Here is a 9,585-nt window from a genome sequence, read left to right on the forward strand (position 1 = left end):
ATTGTATCTATGTGTTCCAGTAAGCTTTTCAGCAGCACAGGAGTTAATTACATGTCAGCCCTGATTGATTGCCTGCAGGGCCAATGGGTCAAGACTTCCGTTTCAACTGCATGGACGGAACATTCCTCATGAACTGTGGAATGTTGGGAGGTGCCTGTTAGCACTAATAACAGACTCAGCTTGCTGAGAGGACGTGCCATGCTTTGCCCTTGCCGAGGGAACATGTTTCCTGAGAGCAATGGTGTTTAGTATTGTATATAGTCTGTAAATAAACGTATTGAACCGCTGGGATCAGCAGATAATTTGCGACTGAGGTGTCGTTTGTCGGTGCCACTTTGCCGATGCCTAAGTGGTCTACCTGATGAGAAGAAGGTGAGACCTGACTCACCAACAGGTCAGGGAAACGGTCAGATTACATCACTCCCCCTGGCAGAACTAATGCAACTTGGCATCACATTAATGAGGGCCGGGCTGTGGCGCAGCTGCAATAAATCACTACTGACCAAGAAGTCATGGAAACGAAGCCCGGGTTGGATTGAGCTCCTGACCATTTAGTAGTCTAGCTCGCTGCCCACCTAAGCAGCTCGAAAAACAGTTGCACCTGTTGAGTAGAAAATTCTAGGTACCGCTTTATGCAGGGAGGCTAATTTAGCTAATTTATGACACCATAAAAAAACTGCCAGCAGTGTGCGGAAAGAAATGAGGAAGTACTACCATCAAGGACTCGGTGTCACAAGTGGATGGTGAAGCGGCAGCTCCCCCTGTGGCCAGAATCGAGCATACCCTCATGAAAATGTGAAATTGCCTCTGTGTCTGTCTATATGTTGCATGTCTAATGGCATTGTATGTTTGCCATGTATATGTGGATTGTAATCCGCCCTGAGTCCCCTTCGGGGTGAGAAAAAAGGGTGGAATATAAATACTGTAAATAAATCAGACTTGCTTTTGTCATTCTTTTGCAGGGCATTTTTGTTCAGAATGGTGAGAAAATGCTTTTATTCCGACAGCATCAGCATCTAAGGAAGCCATCCACGTTCTCCTAGAGGCAAAGATATGGGCAACCCCTGGAATTGCAGATGCGCGGGATGGGTGAAAACCTTTTCCAAACTCATACTTGTAAGACTGCCATTTTCTTGCTGCTCGCAGCCTGGTGTATATGTCCGCACATGGGTCTGTATCACACATAATGCGCACAAAGCTGACATTTCATGTCGTCTTTGAGGCTGAAAGGGACCCCGAGACACACCGTGGCATTGTCTCCGCTTGACCATGAAGGAGCTGTTAACCTCTCTCCTCGACTGGAAGAGATACCACGGAGTCCAAGTTGGTTGTAAGATTCCAATTCACGCTCCCTTCATTTTGGGTCCAAGGACATGTGTTTTACATCCTGTGTACTCGAATCAGCTTCTTTCTTTGGTATTTCAACGCTCACTGACCTATGTGCTCTTAACTGTAGCTTGTTTCTGGAGGAGGCCATGAGTGCCGTTCCATTGGTGTTGAGAAACCCTTTGACTTGAGAAACCTATATTGGTAACATAATACTGTGACGATTAACCATCTGAGTTAGCTCTATAATGGGCCAGTTTTTAAAATCCCCTTCAGGTCATGAGAACCTCAGTAGAGGTGCCCTTCCATTTCTCACTAAAATCCCCTTCTGGTATTGAGAACTTCAGTAGAGGTGCCCTTCCATCTCTCACTAAAATCCCCTTCTGGTATTGAGAACCTCAGTAGAGGTGCCCTTCCATTTCTCACTAAAATCCCCTTCAGGTCATGAGAACCTCAGTAGAGGTGCCCTTTCATTTCTCACTAAAATCCCCTTCTGGTAGTGAGAACCTCAGTAGAGGTGCCCTTTCTTTTCTCACTAAAATCCCCTTCAGGTCATGAGAACCTCAGTAGAGGTGCCCTTTCTTTTCTCACTAAAATCCCCTTCTGGTAGTGAGAACCTCAGTAGAGGTGCCCTTTCTTTTCTCACTAAAATCCCCTTCAGGTCATGAGAACCTCAGTAGAGGTGCCCTTTCATTTCTCACTAAAATCCCCTTCTGGTAGTGAGAACCTCAGTAGAGGTGCCCTTCCATTTCTCACTAAAATCCCCTTCTGGTATTGAGAACCTCAGTAGAGGTGCCCTTTCATTTCTCACTAAAATCCCCTTCTGGTAGTGAGAACCTCAGTAGAGGTGCCCTTCCATCTCTCACTAAAATCCCCTTCTGGTATTGAGAACCTCAGTAGAGGTGCCCTTCCATTTCTCACTAAAATCCCCTTCAGGTCATGAGAACCTCAGTAGAGGTGCCCTTTCATTTCTCACTAAAATCCCCTTCTGGTAGTGAGAACCTCAGTAGAGGTGCCCTTTCATTTCTCACTAAAATCCCCTTCAGGTCATGAGAACCTCAGTAGAGGTGCCCTTTCTTTTCTCACTAAAATCCCCTTCTGGTAGTGAGAACCTCAGTAGAGGTGCCCTTTCTTTTCTCACTAAAATCCCCTTCAGGTCATGAGAACCTCAGTAGAGGTGCCCTTTCATTTCTCACTAAAATCCCCTTCTGGTAGTGAGAACCTCAGTAGAGGTGCCCTTCCATTTCTCACTAAAATCCCCTTCTGGTAGTGAGAACCTCAGTAGTGGTGCCCTTCCATTTCTCATTCCAATGTAGCTCTCCCTTCCTCTTCATTCCTGATGCCTCTATTTTCTCTCACTCGCTACCTTTCTTCTCCCATCCTAATTGATGATGTAGAATGAATACTCTGCTATTTTGGAGAATTCTTAAGCCTAGGGTTATGGGCCCAGCACACTTCCGCTGCACAACTCTGCCATTTTGCAGAATTTCCCTAACATCTGGAATGTCTTGACCAGCTAGATGATTTCATAAGACCATAGGTAAGGAAAGGAGCCCTCAAAGGCCATCTAAATGGTTTCATAAGACCATAGTTAAACAAAGAGATCCTCAAAGGTCATCTAGATGATCTCATCAGGTCATCAGAAGACCATAGATAAGGAAAGGGATCCTCAAAGACCATCTAGATGATTTCATAAGACCATAGGTAAGGAAAGGGACCCTCAAAGGCCATCTAGATGGTTTCATAAGATCATAGTTAAACAAAGAGATCCTCAAAGGTCATCTAGATGATCTCATCAGGTCATCAGAAGACCATAGATAAGGAAAGGGATCCTCAAAGACCATCTAGATGATTTCATAAGACCATAGGTAAGGAAAGGGACCCTCAAAGGCCATCTAGATGGTTTCATAAGATCATAGTTAAACAAAGAGATCCTCAAAGGCCATCTAAACCTGCCCGATCTCTCCGATCATCTGGGGAGGCCCTCCTTACGCCACTGCCTATATCCCAGGCCCGCCTTGTGGGTACTAGGGAGAGGGCCTTTTCTGCTGTGGCCCCTCGACTATGGAATTCACTGCCCACTGAGATTAGGCAAGCTCCCACTCTATTAGCTTTTAAAAAAGATTTAAAAACATGGCTATTCTGCTGCGCTTTTGGAGAGTAACTGTTATTTATTCCTTTTCTTGCTCCTCTCCAACATCGTTCCTCTAGACGGTTCCACTTTCGTATGTCCCTGCTCCCCGTGGTCTCCATTCCCTTTATCTTTCTCACCTGAGTTTTTTTTTATCTTTGTACTCATACGGCCGGCCCTGTTTTTACTGTTTCTTTGATTTGCGTTGTAGTGTATATTGTATATTATTACTTATTGTATTGTTTAATTGCTCTATGTTATGTTGTATTTATACTTGTTACATTGTTTGCTCTGGGCATGGTAAGCAAAGAGACCTCCAAAGACCAGGTAGACTTAGGTCAACCCTAAGTCTAAAGCTTAGGACAGAGGCCTAAGGAGGGCCTTAGTTTGGGGACCCCTGATCTAGATGATCTCATAAGACCATAGGTAAACAAAGAGACCCCCAAAGGCCATCAAGACAATCTCATAAGGCCATAGGTAAGCAAATACCTCCAAAGACCAGGTAGACTTAGGTTAACCCTAAGTCTAAAGTTTAGGACAGGGGCCAGGTCAATGACCTTGGACGGCTGCATCCGGCCCAGGGGCCTTAGTTTGGGGACCCCTGGTTTAAGCGATTGTCCCCCTGAATTGGCATTGGCATGTTTCCCTCTCCTTTGAAGGACTAATTCATAGGTCGTATTAAAATCCCTTTATACATCATGTTGACTTATACATGTGTACATATGGTAAACTTCTTTATATTAGCGTTCATAATAGGTTTTTTGTGTCCTTGTATTATTATTTTTTTACTTTGTTGACCAGAAAGAAAAGTGAAGCATGGACTTTTCCTCGTTTTAGGTCTTCACAAAAATAGCATAATATTAACAAGTCTATCCTATAAAGGAAAACACGGAATTTTGAAGGAAGCGAAAGGAGTCTCGCACAAAGCCTTGTTTAATTCAGCCGAGTAGGAAAGCCTTCCCATTGGCCATGCTCCTAATGTAAAATAAACAAAGATATTAAAATAGGGACTTGTGTATAAAAGTCTTTGCAAAACGTCTGACAAGCGGAAATACGTTTATTTTTTGTGTATTGGAAACCAATGCTTTGTAGCCAATTGCTGATATACGTACGTTGTAAATAATGTATATTTAATTTATTGCGATAGTAGAATCTTGTATTTGTTATTGTAAAAAAAACTAAATTCTAAAGAGGGGGTCAGAAATGTATATTTTGTTGCTTCAATGTGTCTTTGCAAAATTCACAATGGAAAAAAAATATTTTGTGTCCATCTGTCTCTTAGTTGTTTTTTTAATTAAACTCATTACGGATCAATGTCATCAAGTTAAGGTGATACGAGAAAGCTGCCCAGGCTTTTTGCCAGCAGGTATTTCAACACAAAAAGGAGTTTTCTGAATCTGCTCTGATAGACATCCATCCGCCTACCCATTCACTCCGACACATATCAAAACACAAGTACGAATGCACAAAATATTAGGCATCTACATTCATCTATAGAGTTGTCACAGCGTGTTAAACTGCTAAGCTGCAGAACTTACTGACCGGAATGTTAGCGGTTCAAATCCGTGGGATGGGGTGAGCTCCTGTTATTAGCCCCAGCTTCTGCCAACCTAGCAGTTCGAAAGCATGCAAATGTGAGTAGATCAATAGGTACCACTTCGGCAGGAAGGTAACGGCACCCTATGCAGTCATGCTGGTCACATGACCTAGGAGGGGTCTATGGACAACGCAGGCTCTTTTGTAAGCACGTGGCACTCCATGCCTCCTTGCTTTGTAAAAGGAGAGTGTGTGTGGCATGCAGGCCCAGTAGCTCTCTAGAGTAGAAACAAGTAAGAAGCCTCCTTGAAGCGTGCACCTGCCTGCAGCTGAGCGCCACTCTACAGTAGAAACAGGTAAGAAGCCTCCTTAAAGTGCATGTCTGCTTGCAGCTGAGCGCCTCTCCTCTAGAGCAAAGAAGTAGGTAAGAAGCCTCCTTAAAGTCAGCGCCTGCCTGCAGCTGAGCGCCACTCCTCTACAGTAGAAACAGGTAATAAGCCTCCTTAAAGTGTACGTCTATCTGCAGTTGAGCGCCTCTCCTCTAGAGCAAATAAATAGATAAGCCTCCTTAAAGTCAGCGCCTGCCTGCAGCTGGGCACTATTCCTCTAGAGTAGAAACAGGTAAGAAGCCTCCTTAAAGTGCACGTCTGCCTGCAGCTGAGCGCCTCTCCTCTAGAGCAAAGAAACAGGTAAGAAGCCTCCTTAAAGTCAGGACCTGCCTGCAGCTAAGTGCCACTCCTCTAGAGTAGGAAGAGGTAAAAAGCCTCCTTAAAGTCAGGACCTGCCTGCAGCTAAGTGCCATTCCTCTAGAGTAGGAAGAGGTAAAAAGCCTCCTTAAAGTCAGGACCTGCCTGCAGCTAAGTGCCACTCCTCTAGAGTAGGAAGAGGTAAAAAGCCTCCTTAAAGTCAGGACCTGCCTGCAGCTAAGTGCCACTCCTCTAGAGTAGGAAGAGGTAAAAAGCCTCCTTAAAGTCAGGACCTGCCTGCAGCTAAGTGCCATTCCTCTAGAGTAGGAAGAGGTAAAAAGCCTCCTTAAAGTCAGGACCTGCCTGCAGCTAAGTGCCACTCCTCTAGAGTAGGAAGAGGTAAAAAGCCTCCTTAAAGTCAGGACCTGCCTGCAGCTAAGTGCCACTCCTCTAGAGTAGGAAGAGGTAAAAAGCCTCCTTAAAGTCAGGACCTGCCTGCAGCTAAGTGCCACTCCTCTAGAGTAGGAAGAGGTAAAAAGCCTCCTTAAAGTCAGGACCTGCCTGCAGCTAAGTGCCACTCCTCTAGAGTAGGAAGAGGTAAAAAGCCTCCTTAAAGTCAGGACCTGCCTGCAGCTAAGTGCCACTCCTCTAGAGTAGAAACAAGTAAGAAGCCTCCTTAAAGCGTGCGCCTGCCTGCAGCCGAGCACCTCTCCTCTAGAGTGGAAGCCTCTTTAAAGGCTCGGGCTCGGGCTGTGGCGCAGGCTGGAGAGCAGCTGCAATGAATCACTGCAATGAATCACTCTGACCAGGAGGTCATGAGTTCGAGGCCCGCTCGGAGCCTATGTTTGTCTTGTCTTTGTTCTATGTTAAAAGGCATTGAATGTTTGCCTATATGTGTAATGTGATCCGCCCCGAGTCCCCTTTGGGCTGAGAAGGGTGGAATATAAATGCTGTAAATAAACAAACAAACAAACAAACAAACAAACAAACAAACAAACAAATATGCATGCCTGCAGCTGAGCACCACACCTCTAGAGTCAAATGGATTAAATGCCTAAAATTACGGAAAGGGGAACCTGGGAAGCCCCCTCGCCCCAAAGTGGGCCAATAGAAAACTGATCAGAATGAAACTAGAGATCTGCCCTTCTGATTGTGGGAGGCTCCAAAAAACATATCAGGACCCCCACCAGACACGAAACGGGTCAAGTTTTACCCCCGAAAGCACAACCCTAGTCTTTAGCCTTCCCTAAGGACAACTCTCATGATTTCATAGCATTGAACACAGTTTAAATGGAACCAAACTGTGCAGATGTATCCCAAATCTGAATCGAAAGTACCCATCCTGAGCTTTGAATGCTTTCCTTCTACTACACATCCTAATAGATTAAATTTAATGATAGGGAAAGATACATATACAACACAGTACACAGTTTCCCTTTTTTTTTGCATGTATGGAGCTTTTCAACCTTAGCAGAACAATTGGGCATATTTATCAGCACTGCTGATAAAGCCCTTTGTATATTAATGAGGTTTGATGACTGATAGCGAACGAGGCAAGATTCGTAACCAAACGTATTTGACGAATGTCCCTTTTGCGCATTTCCCATAGTACCTGTAGGATTAATCATGGGAGTTATAGTTTTGCAAGGTCTTAAAGAGAACACGTGCCTCTCCAAATAGAAAATAGAAATGTCATCCTAGATCAGTGGTTCCCAAACTTATTTGGCCTACCATGCCTTTCCAGAAAAATATGACTCAGTGCCCCCTAGAAAGGGGGGCGTGGTTTAGAGGGGTGGGTGTGGTTCCTGCTCAAGAGGGCGGGGCTGAGCCTCTCACCAGTCCAAGATGCAGGGCTGGGAGGGAGAGGTGGGCGGAGCCACAAATGGGCTGCCAGGACTGGAATGGGCGGAGTTACGAGCTCTGAGGCAGGGCTGAGCTTCTATCCCTGTCCTGCAGTGCCTGCCAGGACACAGGAGGCGGGGCTAGGGGAGGGGGCGGGGCTAGGGGAGGGGGCGGGGCCTCTTCCTAACTGCCTGACGGCCTCTATACCCCGCCTCTGTGTTCTAACAAATGCCTCAGCGGAGGTATACAGAGGCTCAGCCCTATCTCATGCTCTTGGGAAGATGCCCCGCCCCCACCCCTAGCCCCGGCCTTTAGTCCTAAAAGGTCTCTCAGGAGAGGTATAGAGGCTCAGCCCTGTCTCGCGCTCTTGGAAGGAGGCCCCGCCCCCTTCCCTAGCTCCGCCCTCTGTGTCCCTACAAGTGTCTCAGGAGAGGTATAGATTCTCAGCCCTGTCTCGGGCTCTCTTCTAGCTCCACCCTCTGTGTGTCTTAACAGGCACCTTAGGTACTCAGCCCTGTCTCCAGCACTTGGGAAGAGGCCCCGCCCCTCCTCTGGCCCCACCCCCGTGTCCTAATAAGTGCCATCACCGCCCCCCCTGGATCGCTCCAGCGCCCACCGGGGGGCGGTAGCATCTACTTTGGGAATCACTGTCCTAGATGAATATCTCAGACCCTGAACAAATCTGATGAAGATTCTCCATACAATTCGAATTTTTGCTAGACTGTAAGACGATTGAAATGTTTTCTGAAAGATCACATCACTTGCAACCACGCTTTGGGCTGCATTGACACTGTAGAATGAGTGCAGTTTGACAACGTTTTTCACCTTCTTTGCCAGAATATTCATGCCTCATAAAGGAATCCATAGTAGACATGTGCGCAGAATTCGTTCTTACCGTTTCTTCCGTGTCTTTCGTGTCTTCCGTTTATTTGGAAGCACGAAACAGAAAGCCCCCTCCCTACACGAAACTCAGCAGGCTTTTGTGTGGAGCTTCTTCTCTTTCTCCTCTTCCCTCCTTCCCTCCCTTGCACCCACAATACCCTGCATTCATTCATGGGAGTCATGGCCTGGCAGTCCCACATTCGGACTTCATCATCAGGGCGGAAGGAACCACCTCCACTCTCCACCTCCCCTCCCTCTTTTCCAGGTGTGTGTGTGGGTGTGGCACTCAGCTGCAGGCAGGCACTGAGAGGTGAGTGTGTACTTTCCAGGCCTGCCTGCACTCCCATCTTTCTTTCCAGGGAGAGTTTGTATGTGTGTAAGGCATGCAGGCAGGCCTGGAAAGCTTGTGCACGTCTCTCAGTGACTGCCTGCAGCTGAGCGCCTGACACATGCCCCGCCACCCACCACACTCTTCGAGTTGAAAGGAGGGACGGGTGGTGGTTCCTTCCTGATTGCTTGCTGAGGTCTGGATGTGGGGCTGCCTGGCCATGACTCCTGTGAGTTGCGGACATGAGGGAGGGAGGAGGAGGAAGAGGAGAAGCACGGTGTCTGCCAGGCAGCCAAACGCTTCAGGAAGGGGAGCTAGTGGGTGGGAAGCCTCCATAATAGGCCAATTTTTGGGCCCCCAAAACAAAACAATCAAAAATAACTCTTCCAACTTCGGGAGGCTTTCCAAAAACGGAAACGAAATCTGGAAACAAAGCGGGACAAGCTTTTACCCGAATGCCCATCACTATTCCATAGCATAAAGTAGTGCCAAACGACATTCATTTCAGTGTAGATGCATCCTGAGATGCAAAGCCTTCAGTAATAACCTGTGCGAACAGCAGATGGTGCCACTAAACTAGAAGTAAAACGTGGCTCAGCCTCTCCAGGCGCACAAGCTATATGTTTAAGGGGCAATTTCAGAGGAGGTGTTTACATCAGATTCCTTTGCTATATTATTATTATTTGGTTTTGTGCAAGGCTATCATTAGGTCATCAGCATAGAAGACTAATATTCTATTAGTTTTATTGCATCACTTCGCTTAATAGAGACAATGTATTATATTTGTTTTCCTTTCATAGGAAGTCTGGAGAAAATGCAATGGCATGTGTTTTGGGAGTCATACCAAAAAGACT

The 9,585-nt window shown here is 46.4% G+C and overlaps 1 protein-coding gene across 8 annotated transcripts in view; it reads left to right on the forward strand.

The window, feature by feature from the left end:
• Nucleotides 1-4,725, forward strand: part of rap1gap2 (RAP1 GTPase activating protein 2) — a 173,809-nt gene extending 169,084 nt beyond the window's left edge. For all 8 annotated transcript variants that reach the window (XM_062960448.1, XM_062960452.1, XM_062960454.1 and 5 more), the window contains one exon: nt 963-4,725. The gene's annotated coding sequence lies outside the window, so the exon portion shown is untranslated. The remainder of the gene's footprint in view (nt 1-962) is intronic.
• Nucleotides 4,726-9,585: the final 4,860 nt, after the last annotated feature.

This window comes from Anolis carolinensis, unplaced genomic scaffold, assembly GCF_035594765.1.
Source record: "Anolis carolinensis isolate JA03-04 unplaced genomic scaffold, rAnoCar3.1.pri scaffold_7, whole genome shotgun sequence".
Classification (NCBI taxonomy): Eukaryota; Metazoa; Chordata; class Lepidosauria; order Squamata; family Dactyloidae; genus Anolis; species Anolis carolinensis.